This window comes from Micromesistius poutassou, assembly GCF_964030765.1.
Source record: "Micromesistius poutassou genome assembly, chromosome: 11".
NCBI lineage: Eukaryota > Metazoa > Chordata > Actinopteri > Gadiformes > Gadidae > Micromesistius > Micromesistius poutassou.
This window is the reverse complement of record NC_140281.1, coordinates 8,363,752-8,374,003: the sequence shown is the minus strand read 5'-3', so window position 1 is coordinate 8,374,003 and position 10,252 is coordinate 8,363,752.

Here is a 10,252-nt window from a genome sequence, read left to right as displayed (position 1 = left end):
GTGGTGTTGTGAAAGTGAAACAAAAAGTTAGCGTGTTTGGATTTGAGGAGATACGACTTCAGCTCAAGTGTGTTGTGATTATTATTGAACCTTGTGTCCAGAGAGAGAGAGGATGGGGGGGGGAGGGAGGGTGGGGGGAGAGAGGGAGGGAGGGAGGGAGGGAGAGAGAGGGAGGTGGGGAGAGGGGGAAGAGAGAGAGACAGATGGGTGTTCTGCTGTGAGATCCTCTCTGCACCTCGTCAGCTGACTCCGTCGCCATGGTTCCCAGGGGGACAGCTGGAGTCACTCTCTAGCAAGACATGTCTTTACACCCTAGCACCAGCCATGGTGGCACCACCCGTGGTGGCACCACACATGGTGTCTCCGTTGAAACGTGAGAACCAAAGCAGTTTCTTCATGAAACCACCAAACCCAATCTGAAGGCTAAGCGTCCCTATTGGTGGCTCTGTGTGATGTCACTGCTCCACAGCAGGTAGGGAACCAATCAGATATGCTGAGGATGGCTCCGTTACTCCAATCACCACTGAGCGGAAACTGACCATTAAACTACAAAGAATACACAGTGTCAATAAACAAGCATTCGACTAATCTCTTACTGTATCTTATTGATATCATCAATAAGATTGATTCACATTGACTCCTTTCTGTAATCGGCTGACCGAACGCAGCTGTCATACGAAAGGACTCAGCAGTGGAGCTGTCATGATGTCTGGAGGCCCACCAGCTCATAGTCCTTCTCACTCCTGACCTGCAGATATCTCCATTTACACACACACACACACACACACACATGCAGACACAAACCCGCACACACACAAGGAACATCCCCAAATGCAGAGTGTGTTGCTTGGAGGTGATTGTGTGGTTTCGTTGTGTTGCTTCGCTTTGTTGTTGAGTTGTGTTGTTGAGTTGTGTTGTTGAGTTGTGTTGTTGAGTTGTGTTGTTGAGTTGTGTGGCTGAGTTGTGTTGTTGAGATGTGTTGTTGAGTTGTGTTGTTGAGTTGTGTGGCTGCGTCGTGTTGTTGAGTTATGTTGTTGAGTTGTGTTGTTGAAGATGTTGTTTTCATCAGGTCCAGCCTGATGAATCATGGAGATGAACTGAGGAGTGGAATGCAGATATGGATCAGATATAGATGGAGGTCAGCAGGAGACAGGGAAGTGTCAAATGAACACAGCAGTCTGACATTCTTGGATGCATTTTAACACGTAATCCATCAGACGTGACCTTAAACCCGGGACCCAACAACCCGAACGTTGTTCAACGGTCAGGAACCAAACAGGGGCGGAGACGGTCCTCAGGGTGGAGGATGGTGAGGAACAGTTCCACAGATGTAGAGTCTGTAGGGTGGTGAGAGAGGGACGTATCTGTCCTCCTCCCACTCTCTGTTCAGGATTCCACCCTCCTGCCCACAGAGCCGACTTAATTCACCAGCAGACAAGACGTATGCAAAACCACCAGCAGCGCCTGAGTAGGAGTAGGAGAGAGACGGCCTACAGGCTGGAGCTGGATCCTCAACAGCTGATCAGACCCACAGTGGCAATCCATCATGAACGCTTAACATGACATTGAATGTGGTTTTATAACAGCAAACATCTTTTCATCAGTCGTCAGTTCTCTCTCTCTCTCTCTCGCTCTGTCTCTCTCTCTCACGCGCTCTGATTATCTCTCTCTCTCTCTCCCTTTCTCTCTCCCCCCCTCTCTCTGGGTGAGATATTCATGGAAAGGGGGCTCCTCACAGCGTGAGAGAGAGAGAGAGAGAGAGAGAGAGAGAGAGAGAGAGAGAGAGAGAGAGAGAGAAGAGAGAGAGAGAGAGAGAGAGAAAAGCCCTCAATTGGCAGCTCTAAGCTGACACACTGTTGCCATAGCAGCAGAGGAGAGGTGCCAGCGGCTCCAGATTGGGAGCAGGAGGACTTTAGTTTCATACAGAGCAGAATCATACACTCTCTATACCATCTGAGATGGTATAGAGAGGCCCATACACTTGCTCTGTGTGGCGGGTGGCTTTGATATTTAATAGTGTATGTTCCTAATCAGCTTAATCCACCATGCTTTCATTTCAAAGGCAAAATATGACCAACTGCAGATGAAAGAAATACAGAAAAACCTATTTCACAAACGGGATGAATAGGTAGTATGTGATGTATGTAGGCCAAGGCTCAAACCAACTGCATGAAGTGACGCTGCTGACGGCTGCAGTGACGGCCGGAACCTGCAGATGGTGCTGTTGTAACTCGGATCTTTCATTCAGGGTGTTTAAAAGCTCTGCTTAGAAAAGCACAGCGCAATGTCGACATCATCCGGCAAAAGTCCATGTTGGCCCTAAATTTCTAAGTTTCTAAAATGGCTCTGCCAGCAGGGCCTATCAGTAATCCTTTCATCGTTTTTCGAGCCTACAAGCTACAAAAACAACTAAATGTTTAGCCAATAGGTCTAATAATAGTTTTATTTAAATACAGAATAGGGAAAGCAAAAGTTACTGCAATGGTGTTTACAGTACATGTGTCCAGTACATGAGAAATTTTCCTCTGGCTTTGGTCTGACCTTGGAGCAATCAGAATCAGAATCAGAATCAGAAAAGGTTTTATTGCCAAATACATTTTCACATATGAGGAATTTTTCTTGGTTTTCAGTGCGCATGATATTTACAAATAATAAACGATAAACAGTAAACAATAAAGCAAGTGGTCCAATACAATAAGATATTCCAACAAATGAACCAAACAAGTGGATACATAAGTCTGCCGTCCCTTTAAGGGAGGGGATTGTACCGTCCCTTTAATGAAGGTGAGTCTGCTGTCCCTTTAAAGGGGTAGTTCGGAATTTTGGGCATCGGACCTCATTTCCAAGTGAGCCAGTGTGTTGTTTATTATTGGAGACCGTTTTCAACACTTTTCATTCAGTCCTTCTAGTTGCAGAAATCGCTGGTGCTAGCTCAAGTCGAGGGGAACTGCTAGCCTGCCAATAAAAACAGTTTTACCCACTCCACAGTACACCCGAGGCAAACCAATTATAACACCAGACTATCTATTTAAATGTCTGTGTTGATAGAATAATGTTAGAAATAAAACTACCCTTGCATTGCATTGCATTTAGATTTAGTTTTATTGGATTTATTTGGATACTTTTATTTCTATCTATCAACACAGACATTTACATCCATAGTCGGGCGTTATAATTGGTTTGCCTTGATGACAATGATAAATAACACACTGGCTCACTTGGAAATGAGGTCCGATGTCCAAAATTCCGAACTACCCCTTTAAGGAAGGTGAGTCTACCGTCCCTTTAAGGGAGGTGAGTGATTATGGATGGTTGGAGGAAAGCGTTGAGGTGAATAAAGAACAAACTGATGTTTTCTGCAATAAAGGAACCACAGCCCTGGTTAGGGACCGCTGGTTATTTGACTTTTAAACATTTCTGCATTTTGTAAGGGATTATTAAATGCTCCTTTGTGGACATTATGGGTTACATGATGAACATTTTGAGTGTCTGACCAACCAACTTCATGAACTTTTGACTTTAAGATCTTGATTGATTGAACACTAATTTTAAATTATGTGTAAAGATTTAGTGATTTTTGCTGATTTCTATTAATTTCAGACAACTAAAACATAGAGAATGTGGCATTGAGTCTTTACTGTGATAAAAGTATTGAACGCTATTTCTCCTCTGAGGGTGAATTGGTCATTAGGTGGAAGAGTGTTAAGTGCTTAACATCTGCGTGGGTGTATGGTATTGTAATGATAAATATGTAAGGAGGTTTCTGCTCATTTCACTCTTTTCTTACTGTTATTACTTGTTTGCTCATTCTTAGAAACATGTTAGTCTGAGGATCAGACTAACTAAAGAGGTGGCTGCAGCATCAGGACCACAGTAAGTATCCCTCCACCACCTGCCCCAACCACTCCTTTGAGACCACCACCCTCTTCCTGTCTTATGAACCCTCACTCTATCCCTTATCCCTTTCTGGGTCTGAGCCCCTGATCCACAGTCACATGAGCTGATCCATAGAGTCACATGACCTGATTCATAGTCACGTGACCCCACCATGACCGACACACCCCTCAGTGAGCTCCCCCATCGGTAAACTTCAGCCCTGTCTTAGTGTTTGTATAATCTCTGACTGAATAGTAGCTCTCTTAAGTATTGCATTGAAGACAGGGGAGTCTATGATGTTACTGATAAAGGTATTCTTTCTAAGGAGCAGTTATAAATGTGATTAGGTGACGATGAGCAGAACTCAGCTGGTGTGGCCACCAGGGGGCGGGAGAGGGCTGGTGGCTGGTGCTCTGAACTCATTGGCTGACTGGAGATACTGTTCAGGACAGACCTGCTCCCCATGGGACAGGGTTCTAGTGCTCCCTCAGACCTGACCGCTGAGCACATAGGCTGATGTTAGTTCAGCTGGTTGCTGTTGAGGCTACCAGCTGGGGTTGAGGTTTCACATAGAGCAGTAAGGTGTAAACTAAAGGGGTTTAGAAGCCAGTGTAAATGGATCACCAGGGTTGGGTGTTTCATGGTAAAAATGGAAAAATACTGGGCGGATAAAATATGAACACACACACACACATGCGCGCACACACGCGCACACATGCACATACGCACGCACGCACATACGCACGCACGCACACACACACACACACACACACACACACACACACACACACACACACACACACACACACACACACACACTTAAGGATCCAGGGCTCCCTTAAGGTCATATTACCTACAGGTAGGGGATAGGTATTAACTACTGGTAGGGGATAGGTATCCATCCTAGTGGTAGGGGATAGGTATTAACTACTGGTAGGGGATAGGTATCCATCCTACTGGTAGGGGATAGGTATCCATCCTAGTGGTAGGGGATAGGTATTAACTACTGGTAGGGGATAGGTATCCATCCTACTGGTAGGGGATAGGTATCCATCCTACTGGTAGGGGATAGGTATCCATCCTACTGGTAGGGGATAGGTATTAACTACTGGTAGGGGATAGGTATCCATCCTACTGGTAGGGGATAGGTATTATCTACTGGTAGGGGATAGGTATTATCTACTGGTAGGGGATAGGTATTATCTACTGGTAGGGGATAGGTATTATCTACTGGTAGGGGATAGGTATTATCTACTGGTAGGGGATAGGTATCCATCCTACTGGTATGGGATAGGTATCCATCCTACTGGTATGGGATAGGTATCCATCCTACTGGTAGGGGATAGGTATCCATCCATATCCATATTGTGGATGTATATATACGTAGGTATGGTGGGTATATAGGTGGACTTTGGGATTGGACCACAGAGTGACTCACTGCCTCTGAGTGGATCAGTCACCCCTGCTCTGTTCAGACCCTCCCCGGTCAGAACGGGTCACATGGTGATGGAGAGTGTCTGGATCTATTGAGTCTCAGTAACTCTCACTACATAAGACTTTACTTTTGTTCTGGTCACCATTTGTAGTTGATGGTTGCCAGGTTGGATGGATGTGTGCAGCAAAGAGCGATGTAAATCACAGACTGTGGATTCAGTTCATCTTCCACTGTTCTGTTGACACCACTAACCCTGACCTCATGGCTTCAGCGAGGCAGACTGGTAACTCTCTGAGACGTGATCTTTCTCTGGGGACAGAGAAGAGACCAGGATGTGAATGATGGTCCTTCTTCTGTTGTTTTCCAATTACAGCGGCTCCCCGCGAGTCGGGGGTTGGTGAGTGCTGAGAGAGGCCAACAGTATGGGTCATGGTGTCGGCTCACTGAGCTGTGAGGTCAGTGCACAGAGCCCAGGACGGCTACAGCACTGCTCTCACTTCAGTCGTCACTGTGATGCAGATATATGGATTGTATTCTTATTGGATTGGATTATATAAAATCTGTTGGATGTTTAGTTTGATTTAGTTACAAATGATGAATGATAATAAATAAATAAATATTTGTAAATATCCATAACCCTGATTATGAGCTGTGTTGACGGTGGGCTTGGTTCGTGGAGATCTCTTTTTTGTGTGTTTCAGTGCGTCATCGCTGTGTTCCTCTCCATGTGAACAACGTGCTTAAGACACACTATATATTAACATATATAATATATCTATATTATATAAATGATTTTATATTATATATATATATATATATATATATATATATATATTATATATCTCAACACCAGTGCAGGCTCATTTGTACAAGTGTATTTTGTTTGTTGGTGAATTGGCATGGAGAAGACGTTAGGATGAGGATGGACCATTAAAGATGGGAGTGGTGGGAGTGATGGGAATCTGCGGGTCCTGACTGCATCAGCATGTCTGACCCACGGCCGGACCAATGGACAGTCGGCGCTCGGCTGCTTCAGCCTTCAGTCCCTTTGAAGACTCTCCAGCAGATAAAGCTCTCTGAAACGCTGCTAAATTAGGTCACTTCACTGACCTACTTTGTAGCAATTACACAAGCAATGCAAAGCCATCATAGGTCGCATTCAGTAGCTGAACACAGCAGAATGCATCTGAAAGGGATGCAGACTAGAGGATAATAAGAGATGAAGACATGAATGGAGGATTAAGATGATCGAGGGGGGGGGGGGGGGGATAATTTGGTGGGTTTCTCTAAAGATAAAAAAACAAGTGTGAAATGAATATTGCATTATACTTTCATCTCTAAAGGACACATCTGAACACACACACACACACACAGGGTCCAGTTCTCTCGTTTGTATGCGTGTGAGGTGCAGAAGCATCTCATCGGCTTTGGTAAACTGTTCCAATTTTCTGATTCTTGTCAGTTGAGGAAGATGAGAAGGTCTCGACCGGGTCTGGTGGCCTACTCAGAACCTAAGGTTCCTCTGGGACTAGTCCACCACCCTGCAGCTCAGCGGCCCTGATGGTCCTCATGTACACAATCTAAGCAATTTTTACTTCAACTACACCAGTTTTCATACACACCTTAAAGATATGACAAGATATCAATGAAAGACAACGGTTGCATTGAATGGCAAACATTTATTCCAATCATTGAGATAACGTGGTCATCTACCCTGACAACAAGTGGTGGAGTTGACCCGTGATGCGGTCAGTACTTTATCATAAATGTAGTCACGAGAATAAGTAAGGTTTCCCCGTTTACAACCAAACGAGAGACTTGACACAAAATTATTTAAAGTATACAGTGTTTTTTAATCTGCTGCATAGAATTTCCACAGCTCATCACAGTAAGATAAATCATTGTATTCACCAGGAACAACACAAGAGGCTACACATGCAGAGAGGACCCATTCACAGTGCTAACCAGTAAGACTAGTTTCTACTTCTGTCACATCGTACACTTTTGGATTTCACAGGCTTTTCGGAACAGTTTGAGATGGAACACACGTAATTAAAAACAGTGTCTTCTATATAGTCATACTTTATTTTGTTAGCATCATAACTGATGTGCTTGTCAACTGGATTTGATGTCATCATGTCATCAGGAGGGCTTTAAGGACGGTTAAGGCTGGGAATCAACAGGTTTGGACTCTGGCGTTAGGAATGTAACGGGCATTACCAGGAATAGTCCTGGGAATGTCATAACGAAACATGGAATTACTAATGACTGTTGTTATATCTGTGGATAGAAAACAGATTAAATCCATAAATCTTTGCATTGGACTATCTCTGCAGTCCATGGTGTCTTTGAGTTTGTACGTAGGCCTATGTTAGGACAGACGTTGTACTTCAGAGATAGATGCCTGATGACCAGTTTACTGCCAGTGCTTTTAGTCTTAGCTAGTTGAAGCAGCAACATTTGCAAGTTTGGACAGGAAAGGCTTTGGCCTTAAATAACCATGTATTTACCTTCTTCCTAACAACATGCCATTTGATCTTTGAAAGGTTGAGTATTAGAACAATCTATGACTGCATACCCTTCTTTTAATCTAAAACATAAATCCTTTGTGACTGTGTGATTCATGCAGCCTTCTCCTGGTCACATCATGTAAACAGTGGATATTGTCCATTTAAACCAAGAGCACCTCTATCACTTTATTTGACCAACAAAATGAACAAGGAGTAACCAGGTGACAAAAAGAAGAAAAAAGATTGTCTATTTTTTTTATAAAGAAACTTCACTTCATGTTTACAATATTTCAGTGATACACAATATATAAATGTGGCCATGCAAAGTCACAAAGTGTGTGGGGGCGACTCAGTCAATGACAATGTAATGCAGGCTTGCTATATCAAATACAGAAAAATACATCTGCAGGTTCAGCTACTGTATTCTGTGAGGATCGCTTGCTTTGGCAATAGTCTCGAGTATTCAAAGGTTGGCACAGTGAGAATCAATGGAAGTCGTTTTTAAGCTTATTTGAACCTTTATTTGATGTTCTAGAATAGATCAACTAAGGCTGCGTTCCCATGAGCACTTCTGATATGGATCTATGTCTGGTCATGTCGGAATTGTTTCATGAAGGTCAGATAAACCTGCACTATGTCCACCCAGTTTCTGGGGGTGAGTTGTAGCTACGGGCGGGGAACATTCCGGCGACTGGTTCTGGACCCCTGGAACTGGACCCCCAGGTCTGGAGGGTTCAACGGTTCCGGGGTTTGCATTAGTTCCATAACTGAACCTAAGCCTTTAACAGTCAACAGATCAATGCCACTCTGACATCTGTCAGTACAACTATCCCCCAAAACAAAACGCTCAAAGCACCGAACAAGTTCAATTCCAGCTGATTATGTCAATAAAAAAAACAATTACATTATAGACAAAAGTAACATAGCTAATACTTTTTGATTAATGAGGTCTAAGCAGAATAACCCAGTCCATATAAGTCAATAAACGTAAATACAAGTGGTGGAGCAAGAGACTAGTGGACCAGGGGACTAATGGACTAGGAGAACGGGGGACTAGTGGACCTAGGGGGACCGGGATTAACCATTGGAGAAGAATTCCCTGGTGGTTCCCTGGTTCTATTGTTGAGGAGCTTTCTAGGTCAGACTTTTTAATGGAGTAAATGGGTGCAGGAGAAAAGTGAGATAGTGCAGGTTTAAATCCCTTAATGTCACAGAGCGTCACCAACATGTGAGGCAGAGCAAAGTGTTCATCTTCTGTCGTCAGCGTGGTTCTCCACCAGCGGTCTCAAGGGGACGGGATTCATGCGATAATGGAACTAATACTTAAACTCTAGGTTCAATTCAAATAAGTAATATTAGCTGCTGATGTAAATATCATTTATGACATTTTCTCAGCACAGTCCTTTCAGAAAAGGTTTGATAGAAAGTCTGGAGACCAAAGACAGATTCTCACTGCCGTGTCGAACGGAAAATATTCTGATCCTGTTTTGGGCCACACTCCAAATAGAGGCTGAATAATGCAGCTTTGGCCTTTGAAATAGCAGTAAAGAAAATGATGATTAGAAGATAGAATACTAGTTGGTATTTGGCACCTGTCTACTTCAGATTGCATTCATCTACTTCAAGTGTTCCCGTGTCTCATGGCTGTGTAGCATATAGGTATACACATATGGATATAGGCATATACATACATATACTGTATATGTGTGTAATGGTTTTGTGTGCTTTGTGCTGTTAAGACGGTGAACAATGTGCACCACTAGTGTGGGGATCAGGACATGTTGAGGTCAAAGGATGCAGGTAAAGGTGTGTTTTAGTGCAGGTCACATGACCTTAGTGCTACAGGGAACGCTAAGCACACTTATGGTTTGAACAGGGCTTTGCTCTGGAATAGGTGGCATCTTTAAATACGAGAAAGTACAAAACATTTCATCTTCTTTGTAAAATATTTTATGTATTCAAATTATATATTATATATGAGTTTTAATTGTTTAAAATGTACAGTATTTGCCGAGTATAAAAGCTTATTTTGACAGCTACAGTGTGATCTATTTGAAATAGTTTGCTACAGTTTAACTTTAAGTGCTTATCAGATCATGACCATTTTTGCGATAAAATATGTACAAAAAGTATTCTACAAATGTTTCCCTGTCCTCCCTACCATTGCTAAACCTTCCAGTTTGCACGAGGTACCCACAGCAGAAAGGTACACAGTGATTCTTCTCACAACGTTAAAAAGGTTGGTGTCAACTACGTCCAGATCCTCGTGCTGGAGTAAGAGATTTTCTTTTGGAACTAAAGTAATCTAGGTAGCACTGTGTTGGCTCAGACGCCCGCTAGAAGCTCCTATCTCCACCCTCAGGTGGAGGGGGTTGTGGGGGTTTCCTCCCCCACAATGTTTCCATCTCCCTGGAGGACGAGCTCCTCCTCT